Genomic DNA, 15,775 nt, shown 5'->3' on the forward strand with positions numbered 1-15,775 from the left:
GAAAATTTCCTCAAAGTTATTTTTTTTTTTCCTTCAAAAATCCATTTTAATGATTTTTATTTATTTACCAGTGCATTATGCTACAAAGATGCATGTCATTTTGCCCCTAAAGAGAACAGCAAAGTAAATGTAATCATTATTTCTAATGTCTCATACTGCTGAAGAGGCTTGCAAACTTCTCTTACGTTGTCTGGTATTTAACACGCGATGCTGAGTGCTGTTTCTTGTAGAGTCTTTTCAGTGCAGGGAAAGAATACTTCTAAGCGTAAAGGTTTAATGTCTGAATTTGTGAGAATAAGAACTGACTTGAGCAGTATTGTTCTTGTGGAGAAGCAGGCTGTCACTCTTAGCTTTCATCAGAATATTTACTTTACTTACAAAAATAATGCTATGTGCTACATGATGTGTAAAAAATGTAACATAAGTCTTGGATACTTCAATATGCCATTCCTTCATTACGTTTCTAAACTGGAACTCAAGCAGTGAATGCTTTTAAGCTTGGAAGTGTGTAATTCAGAGTATGGTACCCTGGACAGCGTGAGTCTTTAACAGACAAGTCTCCTTGAGGATATTTGCATGCATTCTAAATTTTGGGAAAGAAACTAAGGCTGCTTTGGGTTGTTAGTGGCATAAAATGCACTGCAGTTTTTTGGAGGAAGCTGTGAAACATGAAGCTGTTTTGTAGGCTGGATCACCTGCAGCCTACAGTAAGTCTATGAAGGATGAGAACCTGTCTTAGAGTCGTTTAAAGGACCATTTAGAGCACAGGGTGCTTTGCCTGCCATCTCAGGCTTTTTGACTTGGGTGGGACAGCAAAGGGCATTCGATAACTGTGTAAAGAGCTCTCTGGGCCTCTTGTTCTTAATCACTTTCACTGAGAGGTAGATACAAAAAAAAGGGCCCGTTTTAGCTTTGAGCTACAATTGCTGTAGCACTATGTCACATGTTTCCACAAAGAACTGTAATGCTCAGATTCTTCAATATCTTCCTTGAGAAGCACTGCATGAGAAACTAAGTATGCTGGAATTTAATCTTCAGAGGAATTGAAGGCACAGCTTGCTATACCTGACTAATGGCCATAAGATGTGGTGGGTGGAGGTTATTAATGTTGCAGCAACTTCAGGCTTGGCATTTTTTTTGTAATTTAGAAAGTAATAGTTAGAGTAGCTTCATAGCATCTATTGCAGTTTACCAAATATAACATCAAAGTACTCCTACAAGAATTAAAGAGTGTTTGTGTTTTGAATGTTTGTCAGAACACATGGGTTTTTCCTGAGTGTTTTGGAAAAAGGGAGGTTCACCTTTGTAATGTGGGATGGGTGAGCAGAGGGTTGATAAAAGGTTTTCTGAATAAATCCTTATCTACTTAAAAGTGAAGAATGTGTGTGCTCACATGTGTACTGATTTACTTTTTCCTTAGTCTGTTCTTCATGAGTACTTGTTGCATGTTTGCCGTGGAGGGCCTGTAGGCCCAAAAAGAGGCTTGCTTATACCTTGCCATGCCTGGACATGTTTTTCTTCCAGGACCCCTGATTGTAAACAGGTTGTGTAAGCCACACACACCCAACTCTTGTCTCCTTGGGGTAAATCCATGTGATCCCCATATTTGGGAAGGTCCAGGCAAGAGCCTTCTGCCTATTATGGTAAGGTTTGGCTAACTGCCAACCTGATTGGTCATTCTAGTGGCCAAAGAGGCCATTAATCTTGGCCCACAGTCAATAAATAGGGGTGCACAGGTAAACAATGTGCTCTGACCCTACCCGCAGCTCAGCTCGGACCCCATTGCAACGCTCAGCTCAGCTCTGACTCACCTGCTAAGCTCAGACACGTGCTCTGACCCTCCATTGCAGCACTCGGATGCCATTGCATTGCTCTGATGCTCAGAGGCTCAGACCTCATGCTCTGACTCATTCACAGCTTACCTGCCTGCGTACCTTTCTTGCAGAGCTCATTTAAGCCTGCACATACATATATATATAAGGAGCCTATAGCCTCCTAAGCCAGCTGTGCACATCTGCACACCATTGTGCTGTTGGGACCAGATCCTGCACTGCCTTACCTACGGAGCTCATACTCCCAGCAGCCGCACACACTTTGCATGCCTGCTGCCTATCATTGCCTGGTGAAAGCCACTGCTGCTGAGAGAACCAGGAAGCAGATTCCAAATTTTCTGCCCACACATACGGCCTGCTACCCCTGAAGAACCGTGCCAGAGACAGCACGATATTCTTCTGCTCCTGAAATCCTGCCAGCTGATAAGCTCTGGACACAGCATCCAGAAGAAGCCAGCAGTACCAAAGGCAGAGATTGCCTCTTCGCCAGGAGAAAACGTTAGAGAAAACCTATTTCCCCACAAACTGAGAAGGTTTATCCTCTCCCCTCAAGACGGGAAGATTCCAGCCTCCAAGTCTGCAGGTAGAGATCCCCTGAAGTCTGGACACTAGGCACAGGCTGTAACGTAGTCCCGGAGGGTGATTAATAATTAATAAGAATTGTGAGTAAAAGCTTCAATATCTCTGTAAATATCTGCTGCCTCTGCTGTAGAGCAGAAAGAGTTTCAGCCTGCCCTGCTGGGCAAATAGCATAAAGATCCCAAGCAGCATTAAGCCATGGGGAAAACTCCTCTCTCTGTTTATAGTTTGAATGTTTGCTAGTTAAATAACAAATCCCTGTACATATTTTATCCTAAATTGTTTTCATAACTGTGTACCGAACTGAATATTAATATACAGTGGTTGGGGGTGGTGAGAGTTCAGAATATTGAATTTAATAAATCTGTATTTTTATATAAAATTATCTTGCCCCTATTAATTTCTCTCCTCCGCCAAATAGGCACAGGCAGGAGAATACCCCTTCTGCAGCGATGTTGTCTTTCCATGAAGGGACTTGGTTTGCAGAGGTGGGATTGTGATACTCAAGAGATGACTCAATATGAGTTACCTGCAAGTAGTGCACTTTATTGAGACAATACAGCAAATTATATACTAACTTGGAAGAGGTGCACATAACTAGCTTAGAGATTGGTACATGTGGAAAGTACAGATTGGCTAAGATTATGTGTGAGGTACAGATAGGTTAACTTATATAAACAATCTGTAGGGTCAGCCCCCTAAGGCTGGCCGACTCTGCCCCCTGCAGCTGCATGTGGGGGCCGTTATCCACTGCCTGGTTTCCTGCCTCTGAGATGGATTCAAGGACACTCTGCATCACGGGCTTGCTCATTGCTTATCAACTCATGTCCTGTTAGCAAGGAATTTGTCCACATTGGTTGATTTGTTTCTTCATCTTTCTGGGCAAAAAAGATGTTATGCAGAACTTGTACTAAAGGAACAAAGGGAAACTTCAAGAGTAGTATAATAGAGTTTCTTCTGAAACATGCACTTCTGTTTTGAGATACTTGTGACTTTACACGTTTATCTGCAGGGAACTATTTCCTTCTTAGCTAGAGGAAACACTAGCAAAGGAAAGTTGGGTTGGGGAATGAAATAAAGTGTCAGCTGCCTCTCTCACTCTTATTCCTGCACCTAGGTACCTTTATGTATCTACAGAAAAATTGATGAAAGTCTTTCTGGAAAATATTGCTAATGCCTTCTTCACTCAGAAGAGTCCCACTGCCCTCCAGGTTGTGGTTGGGATGAGCTTTCACAGTTTGACAGAATGGTTGGGGTAGCAGTCAAAGTATTGTTGAATGAAAAGAGGCTTGATGGCATTTTGCAGCACTTGCTTGTTGGGAATTCAAGACCCTACATTAGCACAACTGTAGGCAGTAGGAGCATCTAAAAGAAGTTACAGGTATGTTGTTCAGTTAGCTCTCTGGAGGCATTCAAAACCCACCTGCATGTGTTCCTGGGTGATTTACTCTAGGTGATCTGGGTGATCACAGCCAGTGTGGTTTTATCAAAGGGAAGTCATATTTGACCAACCTGATAGCCTTTTATGAGGACATAGCCAGGTGGATAGGTGGTGGTAGAACAGCAGATGTGGTTTATCTTGATTTCAGTAAAGCATTTGAAGCTGTCTTCTGTAGCATCCTTGCGGATAAACGGAGGCAGTATGGTCTGGATGATGGAGTGGTGAGGTAGAAGTGAGCTGGTTGAAGGTAAGAAGTCAGAGTTGTCAATGGGGTGAGACCTAGTTGGAGGCCTGTAACTAGTAAGACCCTTAGGGGTCAATACTGGGACCAGTTCTGTTCAATGTATTCATCAATGACCTGGATGAAGGCACAGAGTCAGTGCACTATCAGCAGGTTTGCTGATGACACCAAGCTGGGTGGAGTGGCTGCCACACCAGAAGGCTGTGCTGCAGTTCAGTGAGATTTTGACAGGCTGGAGGGTTGGGCAGGGAGAAATTGAAAGGAATGCAACAAAGGCAAGTGTAGAGTCTTGCACCTGAGAAAGAACAGCCCCATGGATCAGTATAGGTTGGGGACTGACCTGTCAAAGAGCAGTGAAGGAGAAAAGGACCTTGGGGTCCTGGTGGATGGAAGGTTGACCCAATGCCATTGGAAGGAGCATGGCTTGTCAGTGGAGAGAGGTTCTCTTGCCCCTTTACTCTGCCCTGGTGAGGTTGCATCTGGGCTATTGTGTCCAGTTCTGGGCCCCTCAGTTCAAGAAGCACAGAGAACTGCTTGAGAGGGTGTGGTGGAGGGGCTGCAGCCCCAAAACTGAGGCCTCTCTATGCCTCTACGTGCCTGGACATGTTTTTCTGCCAGGACCCATGGCAGTAAACAGGTTGTGTAACACACACACACACAGTTCGTGTACCCCTGGGGTCTGCCCAGGTAATCCCCTATTGGGAGGGTCCAGGCAAACAGCTACTGCCTATTAAGGTAAGGTTTGGCTTACTGCCAAGCTGATTGGTCACTCTAGATGGCCAAAACGAGCCACGAACCTCGGCTCAGAGTCTATAAAGAGGGGTGCAAAGGAGCACCACGTGTTCAGAGTGTTCAGAGGTTCAGACTTAGCTGTTCAAGCTCAACTCTCTGATCCATATAGCAGCCCTGACCTGCTTGCACAGCCTAGACACAGAGTGAGGCCTTACTCTCTTGCAAGCATTACCGAGGCTCAGCCCTCTTGCACTGATCTCAAGGTGCAGTTAAGCTGTCTGCGAGCCCTTTGAGAAGCAGAGTGCATGCACGCCTGCACTTCATACATATATGGGGAGCCGAGAGCCCCTGCCTAAGCCTAGAGCAGCCGTACACACTGGCTTGCTATCCTGCATTTATCTATGGAGCTCAAGTCTCCCTGCAGCCTGGCAGACCCTGCTTGCCAGCTGTCCTGTAAGCCTGGAAAGATCCAGACTCAGCAGACCCTTCCAGACTGTCTGCTAACCTACAAACACAGCCTGCTAGCTGTGAGACGACCGTGCCAGAGACTGCACCGACAAATCCTCCTCCTGCATCTGGAAACCCTGCCAGCTGATCATCCCTGGACACAGCATCCAGAAGGACCAGCAGCATCGAGGCAGAGACCACATCAGGAGAGAAGGTCAGAGAAATCCTGTTTACCCCAGAGACTGGGAACACTTATCATTCCCCTGCAAGCCAGGACAGATTCCAGCCTCACCAAGACCCGAATACTGGGCACACGCTGTGGCACAATCCCGGGAGGGTGATTAATGATTAGTACTTAAGAGCAACACATTTAAGCAAGCTTTAATTCCTTTGTAATATAAGTTACCTCTGTCTTAAGAGCACACACAGCTTTCAGCCCCTACTGGGGATACAGCATAGTTGTTAAGAGACATTAAGCCTAAGGGAATCTTTCTCTCTGTCTATAGTTGTTGATAATTTAATATTTCCATTTAATAATCAAATCCCTGTACATAAATATGTCATATCCCAACTGTTTTCATAACCATGCAATAGAACTGAACTTGATTTCATAGTGGTTGGGGGAGGTACAAATTTGTAAATATTAATTTTAATAAATAATTTTATAAAAAATTGAATACAGCCTCAAATTAATTTCTCACCTTCCCCTAACAAGGAAGGAATAGAAATCCCCTCTCCACAACAGAGAGACCAGCACAGAGCCACGAAAATGATAAAGGGAATGGAACATCTGCCTTACAAGGACAGATTGAGGCAGCTGAGGCTCTATACCTTGGAGAGGAAGAGCCTGAAGTATGATCTCATCAATGTTTATAAATACAGAATCAGGCAGGGTTGGAATAGATCACAAGGATCATCTAGTTCCAACCCCCCTGCCATGGGCAGGGACACCCTACCCTAGATCAGGCTGGCCACAGACTCATCCAGCCTGGCCTTAAACACCTCCAGGAATGGGGCCTCAACCACCTCTCTGGGCAGCCCATTCCAGGCTCTCACCACTCTCACAGTGAAGAATTTCCTCCTCATGTCCAGTCTGAATCTCCTTGCCTCCAGCTTCACTCCATTCCCCCTAGTCCTGTCACTCTCTCATGGCCTGAAAAGTCCCTCTTCAGCTTTTTTGTAGGCCCCCTTCAGATACTGGAAGGCCATAAGAAGGTCACCTCAGAGCCTCCTCTTTTGCAGACTGAACAGCCCCAACTCTTTCAGTCTGTCCTCGTAGGAGAGCTGCTCCAGCCCTCTGAGCATCCCAGTGGCCCTTCTCTGGACATGCTCCAGCATCTCCACATCCCTCTTGTAATGGGGGCTCCAGAACTGGATGCAGCACTCCAGGTGGGGTCTCAGCAGAGCAGATTAGAGGGGGAGAATCACCTCCCTCCACCTGCTGGCCACACTTCTCCTGATGCAGCCCAGGCTCTGCTTGGCTTTCTGGGCTGCAAGTGCACACTGCTGGCTCCTGTTGAGCTTCTCATCCACCAGCACCCCCAAGTCTCTGTCTTGAGGTCTGTTCTCCAGCCAGTCACTGCCCAGCCTGGATTTGTGCTTGGCATTGCCTTGGCCCAGATGCAGGACCTTGCACTTGGTCTAGTTGAACCTCCCGAGGTTGGCTTGTGCCCACCTCTCCAGCCTGTCCAGGTCCCTCTGCATGGCATCCTTGCCCTCCAGCCTGCCTGCTGCTCCACACAGCTTGGTGTCATCAGCAAACTTGCTGAGGCTGCACTCAGTGCCTCTGTCTGTGTCACTGACAGAGATGTTGAACAAGACTGGTCCCAGGACTGAACCCTGAGGGACTCTGTTTGTCACTGGCCTCCACTTGGACATGGGCCCATTGGCAGCCACTCTTTGGGTGCAGCCATGAAGCCAGTTCTTTATCCATCTTGTGCTGCACTCATCAAACCCCTGTGTCACCAGCTTGGAGACCAGGACGTGGTGTGGGACAGTGTCAGAGGCCTTGCTCAGCTCCAGGTAAATGATGTCAGTTGCTCACCCCTCATCTATTCATGTTGTGAGCTGTTGACAGAAGGCCACAGGTTTGTCAGGCAGGATTTGCCCTTGGTGAAGCCATGCTGGCTGTAGCCAATCAGCTCTTCACTATTCACCTGCCCCAGTAGTGCCTCCAGGAGGAGCTGCTCCATGGTCTCACCGGGCACAGAGGTGAGGCTGCCAGGCCTGGAGTTCCCCAGCTCCTCCTTCCTACCCTTTCTCAAAATGGCAGCTATGTTTCTCCTGGTGGGGACTTCCCCAGACTGCCAGGGCTTCTGGAATGGAGTAGAATAGAATAGAGAGAGGCTTAGCAACCTCTTCCACCACTTCTCTCAGCACCTGTGGGTCTACCCCATCATGTCCCATGGACTTGAACATGTTCAGGTTCTTCAGGTGATCATGAACCTGAGCTTCACTTATGCTGGGGCAGTTCTTCCTTCCAGCCCCTGCCATTATCTTCTATGGCTGCAGGAGTGTGGCTGGAGGCCTTTGCAGTCAAGACTGAGGTAAAGAAGTCATTGAGAACCTCAGCCCTTTCCATGCCACTTGTGACCTTTTCACCTGTTTCCTCTCTGGGCAGGCCCACACCTTCCCATGGCTTCTTTTTGCCATTAATATACCTGTAGAAATTCTCGGTGTTCCCTTTGACCTCCCTGGCTAGATTCAATCCAAACTCTGCCTTGGCTTTCCTAAGCAGATCTCTACCTGCTCAGGCAGCTTCCTTATACCCCCCCCCCCCCCCCCCCCCATTCCAGCTGCCCTTTTCTCAACTCCTTATAGACTTCCTTTTTGTGTGGCAGTGTGTCCAGGAGCTCCTTGCTCAGCCAGGCAGCCTCCTAGCATTCCTCCCTGCTTTCCTCTTTGTTGGTGTGTGTTGCTCCTGGCACAGAGGAGGTGATCCTTGAACAGTGACCAGCTGTCCTGGGCCCCTCTTCCCTCTAGGACTTCATCCCATGATACTTTGGGCAGCAGATCTCTGAAGCCGTCAAAGTCTGCACCCCTAAAATCCAGGACTGTAGGCTTAGAATATGTTCTGCTTGCCCTGAGCATTGTAACTTCAACTGCTTCATGGTCACTGCAGCCAAGGCTGTCCCTGAGCCTCACACTGGTTGCCATCCCTTTCCTGTTGGTGAGAACAAGGTCCAGCATCTTTTCTTGTTGGTTCCTCTGCCATCTGGAGGAGGAAGTTATCATCTATGCAATCCAGGAACATCCTGGATTGCTGATGCCTTGCTTTCTTGTCCTTCCAGCAGATGTCAGGATGGTTGAAATACCCCATGAAGACCAGGGATTGTGACCTGGAAGCCACTTCTATTTGTCTGTGAAAGGCCTCATCTGCTTGGTTCTGCTGGTCAGGTGGCCAATGGCATCCTGGTCTGGATCAGGAACAGTGTGGCCAGTAGGACAAGGGAGGTTATTCTTCCCCTGTACTCAGCACTGGTCAGGCCACACCTTGAGTCCTGTGTCTAGTTCTGGGCTCCTCAATTCAAGAGAGATGTTGAGATACTGGAATGTGTCCAGAGAAGGGCAATGAAGCTGGTGAGAGGCCTGGAACACAAACCCTATGAGGAGAGGCTGAGGGAGCTGGGGGTGTTTATCCTGGAGAAGAGGAGGCTCAGGGCTGACCTCATTGCTGTCTACAACTACCTGAAGGGAGGCTGTAGCCAGGTGGGGGTGGCCTCTCCTGCCAGGTAACCAGCAATAGAACAAGGGGACACAGTCTCAAGTTGTGCCAGGGGGGGCATAGGCTGGATGTTAGGAGGAAGTTCTTCACAGAGAGAGTGATTGGCATTGGAATGGGCTGCCCAGGGAGGTGGTGGAGTTGCTGTTCCTGGAGGTGTTCAAGAAAAGCCTGGATGAGGCACTTAGTGCTACGGTTTAGTTGACTGGCTAGGGCTGGGTGCTAGGTTGGACTGGATGATCTTGGAGGTCTCTTCCAACCTGGTTGATTCTATGATTCTATAAATACTATTTTCTTTGGAATGCACCATAAATATGCCTGTTTCTTACTGGGGCAGCAATTCTGAAGAGCAGCTATAGCTATCCAATTCTAGTGTGCTAGCTTATCATCACTGCCACAGTGTATTGTTATCAAGAAGCATTTCCTTGCACTCCTGTCAGTCCTTTTTTCCATTGAGCCAGATGAAGCACATTTCAATATCTAACCCAGACTGGATATCTCTGAACTTTAACCGAATGCTGTCTTTTGCTCTTCCTTCACTATTCAACATGAAGTGCAGACACAGGAGTCGTGATGGTTGCTTACAAACTTCTTTTATTTTTTTCTTTCTGTTTTCTTTTCTGGAATGATCACTGAGGTTTGAACTGAAAGAAGTTGACTCAGTGTTGGCCTTCTGGTGCGCTTCCCTTTTACCACTAGCAGCAGGGAGGTGAATAGAGGCAGGTGAGTTACCAATAATTCTTAGTCTTGGTAAACCAAAAAAAACCCCAATCCGAACAGTCACTCTTCCATCTTCACTCTCCCTGCTTCAAAGTACTGTTTTTCTCCCTGTAAGAGCATTAGTGTATATATTGAAGCTGAAACTACCCCTGCAAGGTATCCCACTCCATGGGTTTCCTGGGCTGTATTTTTGAGCTCATACAAAGCATATTCAAACGTACCAAGTGAAATGTGTCACTCCTGTCCCACTCCAGAGGAGGGAAACTAAAGGAGGAGGGTGATTTGTTCTTATATATTTCTGTGTTGTGAAATTAAGGTACAAGCAAGACCAGATACCAGAAGTGAGATTGTTTATTAAAGGATAAAGAGAATGAAAGAAAGAGAAGGGGAGAGATAGAAAAACAGAGAATGAGAAGAGCAGTAAAGGAGTTATATTACTGTCTGGAGATGGGGGGAGGAGGGGGAAGAGATGTGGTTTCCAAAGTCCTTTTCAGTTTCCTGAGGGATGCTTCCTGTGGGTGATGTCATCTTCTTCTGGAGAGTTCTTTTCTTCTTGCAGTGGGCAAAACTTAGGGCACCGCATGGTTGTTGGTGATGGTGGTGGAGAGAGGGTTCCTGGGCCGCCCTCTTCAGATTGGATGTCCATGGTGATCTTCTCCCACTCACTCACCCTCTCAGGCACTCACCAAAGCTGGTATAGGTGCAGTGTCCTACTCAGCTTCTGGCAGCTCCCGCTGGCCGCTGTAATCACATTAATGCAGGCGCCTGCCAGATGTGTTACCAGTGGGCAGAGCTGACCCATCGGGCAGGCTGGTTACAACAATTGCTGCGCATCCAGGTGCCTGCAGGGCTCTATCTTGGCAGGGGGTTTCACCCCTCCATCCTTAGGCATTTCAGGAAAACCACCTGAGCAAAGGTGATTTTTATCTTTGTCGATTTACATGGAGAAGAGAGACAAGATTTAGTCTCTCACAGTTCTTCACTGGGATTAACAAATTGCTGAACATGCACAATGACCTTTTTTTTGTGGCAGTTGGTCTGCTCAGACTCCAGAGATCACCTTAACTTACAGTCACCGAGTATATGACCCACCCTGACTGGACTACTTTTCTTTGGTATTTGTAACTGTGCACATAGATTGCATGCACAATGCTTACAAATCAAGATTAGAAAGCAGTGATTTATTGAAAGGTGCAGGTAACTTGTAGCATGTTGATCCTAACTAAATATCAACATGCCCTTCATAAGACATCTGATAAGTCATAAGGAAGAACCTCACCTCAGACCACAGTAATGAGGTACAAATACTCTACAGGGTTCACCCCTAAGCCATATCCCCAAGCACTACATCCAAACACCTTTTAAACAAAACTAGGCTTGGTGACTCAACCACCTCCCTGGGCAGCCCATTCCAATGTCTGACCACTATTTCCATGATTTTTTTTCCCCCTAATGTCCAGTCCAAAGCTGCCCTGTTGCAGCATGAGGCCATTATCTCTTGTCCTATCATTATTTACGTGTGAGAAGAGACCAGCACCAACCACTTCACAATGTCCTTTCAGGTAGCTGTAGACAGTGATGAGGTCTCCCCTCAGCCTCCCCTTCTTCAAACTAACCATCCCAAACTCCTTCAGTTGGTCTTTGTTAGAGCACTTCAACAGCTTAATTTCTGTCCTCTGCATCAGCACCTCCACATCTCTCTTGTATTGAGGTGCCCAAAACTGAACACAGCACTTGAGGTGTGGCCTCACCAGAGCAGAGTACAAGGGGGCAATCACCTCCCTGCTGCTGCTGGACACAGCATTTCTAATCCAAGCCAGGATGCCACTGGCTTTCTCAGCTACCTGGGCACACTACTGGCTCATACTCAACTGCTTGTCAATTAGACCCCCCAGGTCTCTTTCAGCTAGGCAGCTTCCCAGACACACTTCCTCAGGTCTGTAGCATTGCTTGGAGTTGTTATAGCCCAAGTGCAGGAGCTGGCATTTGGTCTTGCTGAAACTCATCCCATTAACACTGGTCCATGGATCCAATCTATCCGAGTCCCTCTGTAGAGCCTCCCTACCCTCATGCTGATCAACACTGCCACCCAACTTAGTGTCATCTGTGAATTTACTGATGACACACTCTATGTCTTTTATCAAGTACATCAATAAAGAAGCTGAAGAGAAGTGGTCCCAGCACTGAGCCCTGAAGAACACCACTTGTGAGCAGCTGCCAGCTGGATTTAATTCCACTGACCACCACTCTTTGTGCCCTTTTGTACAGCCAGTGTTTAATTCAGGAGAGCTGTGCTAGTCCAAGCCATGAGCAGCCAGTTGGTCCATGAGAATTTTGTGGGGAACAATGTCAAAGGCTTTTCAAAAGTCTAAGTAGGCAATATCCACAGCCTTTTCCTCATCCAGTTGCCAGGTCATCTTGCCATAGAAGGAGATCAGGTTGTTCAGGCAGGACCTGCCCTTCATAAGCCCATGCCAGCTGGGCTGGATCCCCTGGTTGTTGTCTATGTGGCATGTAATAGCCCTTGAGACAACCTATTCCATGGCCTTCCCTGGTACTGAGGTCAGACTGGCAGGTCTATACTATAGTTTCCTGGATCCTCCTTTCTTCCTTTCTTGTGGAGAGGTGTTACATTTGCTACCCTCCAGTCCATTGGCACCTCCCCAGTTAGCCAGGACTTCTGCTAAGTAATGGAAGGTGACTTGGTGAGCACACCAGCACCCTTGGGTGTAGCCCATCCCGCATAGACTTGTGTGTGTCTAAGTGGTGTAGCAGATCACTGACCAATTCCTTGTTTATTGTGATGACTTCATTCTGATTTCCCTCCCTGACTCCTAGTTCATGAGGCTAGGTGTCCAAGGAGCTGCTGGATGCTTCTTGCTTCTTTGTGTTCTCTACTTCTCTGCCTTTCTGGTGTTTTTGCTCTTAGACACATTATTGCTGAGGCATTGCTAGCTTGGCTGGGGCGAGTCAGCAGCGTCTTATACTGGGACCACTGGGCTGGCTGCAACTGGCAGTATCTGGCACTAGGCAGCTCTGCAGCCTCTCAGTACCCAAATACTGCCAAAGCAGAGTACATAAAACCTGAGATGGCATATAACAGGGCAGGAACCACAACGTTTTGAGGTAATAAAGCTGAGAAGTAACATTCCTGCTGTCATTGAGGGCCAGCTCAGCAAGGAGCTTTGCTTAGCAGAGATTCAAGAATTTGGCAGTATGATAATTAAGAAAATTTGCTTTTGAAGAGGCCATTCTGGCTCACAGAAGTTTCATATATGCCACCTGTGTAACCTTGTGCTTCCTACACCTTCATTTGGAGAAGTGCAGTGCAGCTGAGCATACAGCCACTGGGGGACATTGATGTGTGTGTATCTGTACCACAAACTCTTCTCCAGCTACATTGCACTTTTTTTTGTTTGTTTATTTGTTTGGGCTTTTTCTTTTTGTTTGTTTGTTTTGTTTTGTTAAAATGCACTTTTGTGAGAAACTAGTTTTCAATGCAGGTGGTTGTTACTACTAACTAGTGGCCACTACTCTGGCCCTCCTAGTAAGAGGTTCCCTGTCAGGAGTAACTCATGCTGGTTGGGGAGTCTCTGCTTGATGTGGTCTCGGGAGGGTAGAATACAAGAAATAGCATCTTGTAGTCCTGCTATTAAAGCTACATCGAGTTTTCAGTAATGCCCTTAGTTTGTTTGCACAAATGGGTTTAATGATGTTTCTCTGCCTTTGTAATTGTGGTAAAAGGTTTTGGAAGCTTGAATTACCATAGGATGGAAACATTAAAAAAAGATCTGTAGCAGACCTCAAAAGGCAGTGCTGTGGGAATAAAGTGTCCCTTCTTTGCCAGTGTTCTACAAGATAGCAATTACAACTGATAGGATGTTGCAAGGCTGTGAAGGAAGATCTGAAGAAAGGGAAGGAAGTATTGCACAGTGCTGTTGTTCTGAAATGCATAACAGTTCTGTGGTCTTCTTAGGAAAACATCTGATGCTTTTCTTGAGGAATAATTCCTCTTGAGAACAGAGAATAGAAAGATTCACAAATAGCTATACTTAGGTGTTAGAACCTCTTTGTGTGTATTAAGCATGAGCAGTTCCTCACCGTGCAGTACAGCGATTGGCACATTTCTCATCCCTTCTCTTAGGTTAGGACAATTTGTAGGTCTGCCTCTAAAACTATGTGATATTAGAGTGATAAAGTTGCAAATTCAGTGTTAGGAAAACTCATATGCTTGAGTGTTGCATTACACTGAAACTAAGGATGTAGTCACAAATGAGTAATTCAACAGCTTGGATTTGAGCCATGATACAAACTGCAAGCTACAGGGAATGTCTCTGCCTCTCTCTTAGAATCAATCAGGTTGGAAAAGACCTCCAAGATCATCCAATCCAACCTAGCACCCAGCCTTAGCCAGTCAACTAGACCATGGCACTGAGTGCCTCATCCAGGCTTTTCTTGAACACCTCCAGGGATGGTGACTCCACCACCTCCCTGGGCAGCCCATTCCAATGCCAATCACTCTCTCTGTGAAGAACTTCCTCCTAACATCCAGCCTAGACCTCCCCCAGCACAATTTGAAACTGTGTCCCCTTGTTCTATTGGTGGTTGCCTGGCAGAAAAGACCAACCCCCACTTGGCTACAACCTCCCTTCAGGCAGTTGTAGACAGCAGGGGGACTCTTGTAGCAGGGGACTGTGCAAGGTGTGAGCAGGTAACTTTTCTGCTCAGCCGGGCAGCACAGCTGCAAGCAGAGGTTGAAAAACTACAAGATGAACTTGAAAGACTTAGGAATATCTGGAAAACTCTGCCTGCCCCAATGAGAAGTCAGAGACACCCATCTGTGAGCAAGGGGCAGCAAGTGTGGGTGGCACAAGAAGCAGGTGATCACAGGATGCCAGAGGTTGGAAGGGACCCAAAGAGATCATCGAGTCCAACCTCCCTGCCAGAGCAGGACCATATAATCTATCTCAGGTCACAGAGGAACACATCCAGATGGGCCTTGGAAGTCCTATGCCCTCCTGTCACCTGAAGACAGAAGGAAGTATAGGAGAAGGGGAGGAATAACAAGAGGTCCTGCTCTGACCCAGCAGGAGAGGCAGGCGAGTCCCCTCCCAATTCCTCCAACCTTCTCAGTTGCCCACATGCAACAGGTTTGAGGCTCTTGTAACAGAAGGCCAGATGAATGAAGATATAAATGAGTACCCATGCATGCAGTTACTCAAGACTTGTCAGCCAGTCCCATGACATTAAAGCTGGAACAGGGTTAATTTTCTTCACAGTGGTTGATGTGAGTCTGTGTTGTTAATAGAATCATAGAACAGTGTGGCCAGTAGGACAAGGGAGGTTATTCTTCCCCTGTACTCAGCACTCGTCAGGCCACACCTTGAGTACTGTGTCCAGTTCTGGACCCCTCAATTCAAGAGAGATGTTGAGGTGCTGGAACATGGCTAGAGAAGGGCAACGAAGCTGGTGAGGGGCCTGGAACACAAATCCTATGAGGAGAGGTTGAGGGAACTGGGCCTGTTTAGCCTGGAGAAGAGGAGGCTCAGGGGTGATCTTATTACTGTCTACAACTACCTGAAGGGACATTGTAGCCAGGTGGGGGTTGGTCTCTTCTCCCAGACAACCAGCAATACAACAAGGGGACACAGTCTCAAGTTGTGCTGGGGGAGGTCTAGGCTGGATGTTAGGAGGAAGTTGTTGCCAGAGAGAGTGATTGGCATTGGAATGGGCTGCCCAGGGAGGTGGTGGAGTCACTGTCCCTGGAGGTCTTCAAGAAAAGCCTGGATGAGGCACTCAGTGCCATGGTTTAGCTGACTGGCTAGGGCTGGGTGCTAGGTTGGCCTGGATGGTCTTGGAGGTCTCTTCCAACCTGGCTGATTCTATGATTCTATTATTAATGCTCTGTTGCAGGCCACACTGCCTTCTCTCACTGCTTGCTGCGGGACCATGGTAAACAAGCCCATAGACCAGTATGGTGTGGGCCAGCTGTGAGGGTCTTCAGACGATTCAATGTGAATTATGCAGAAGCCCAATTTTTATTGATGTGTCAGCCCAAATAT

The sequence above is a fragment of the Pogoniulus pusillus genome, chromosome Z (genome assembly GCF_015220805.1).
Source record: "Pogoniulus pusillus isolate bPogPus1 chromosome Z, bPogPus1.pri, whole genome shotgun sequence".
NCBI classification, from domain to species: Eukaryota; Metazoa; Chordata; class Aves; order Piciformes; family Lybiidae; genus Pogoniulus; species Pogoniulus pusillus.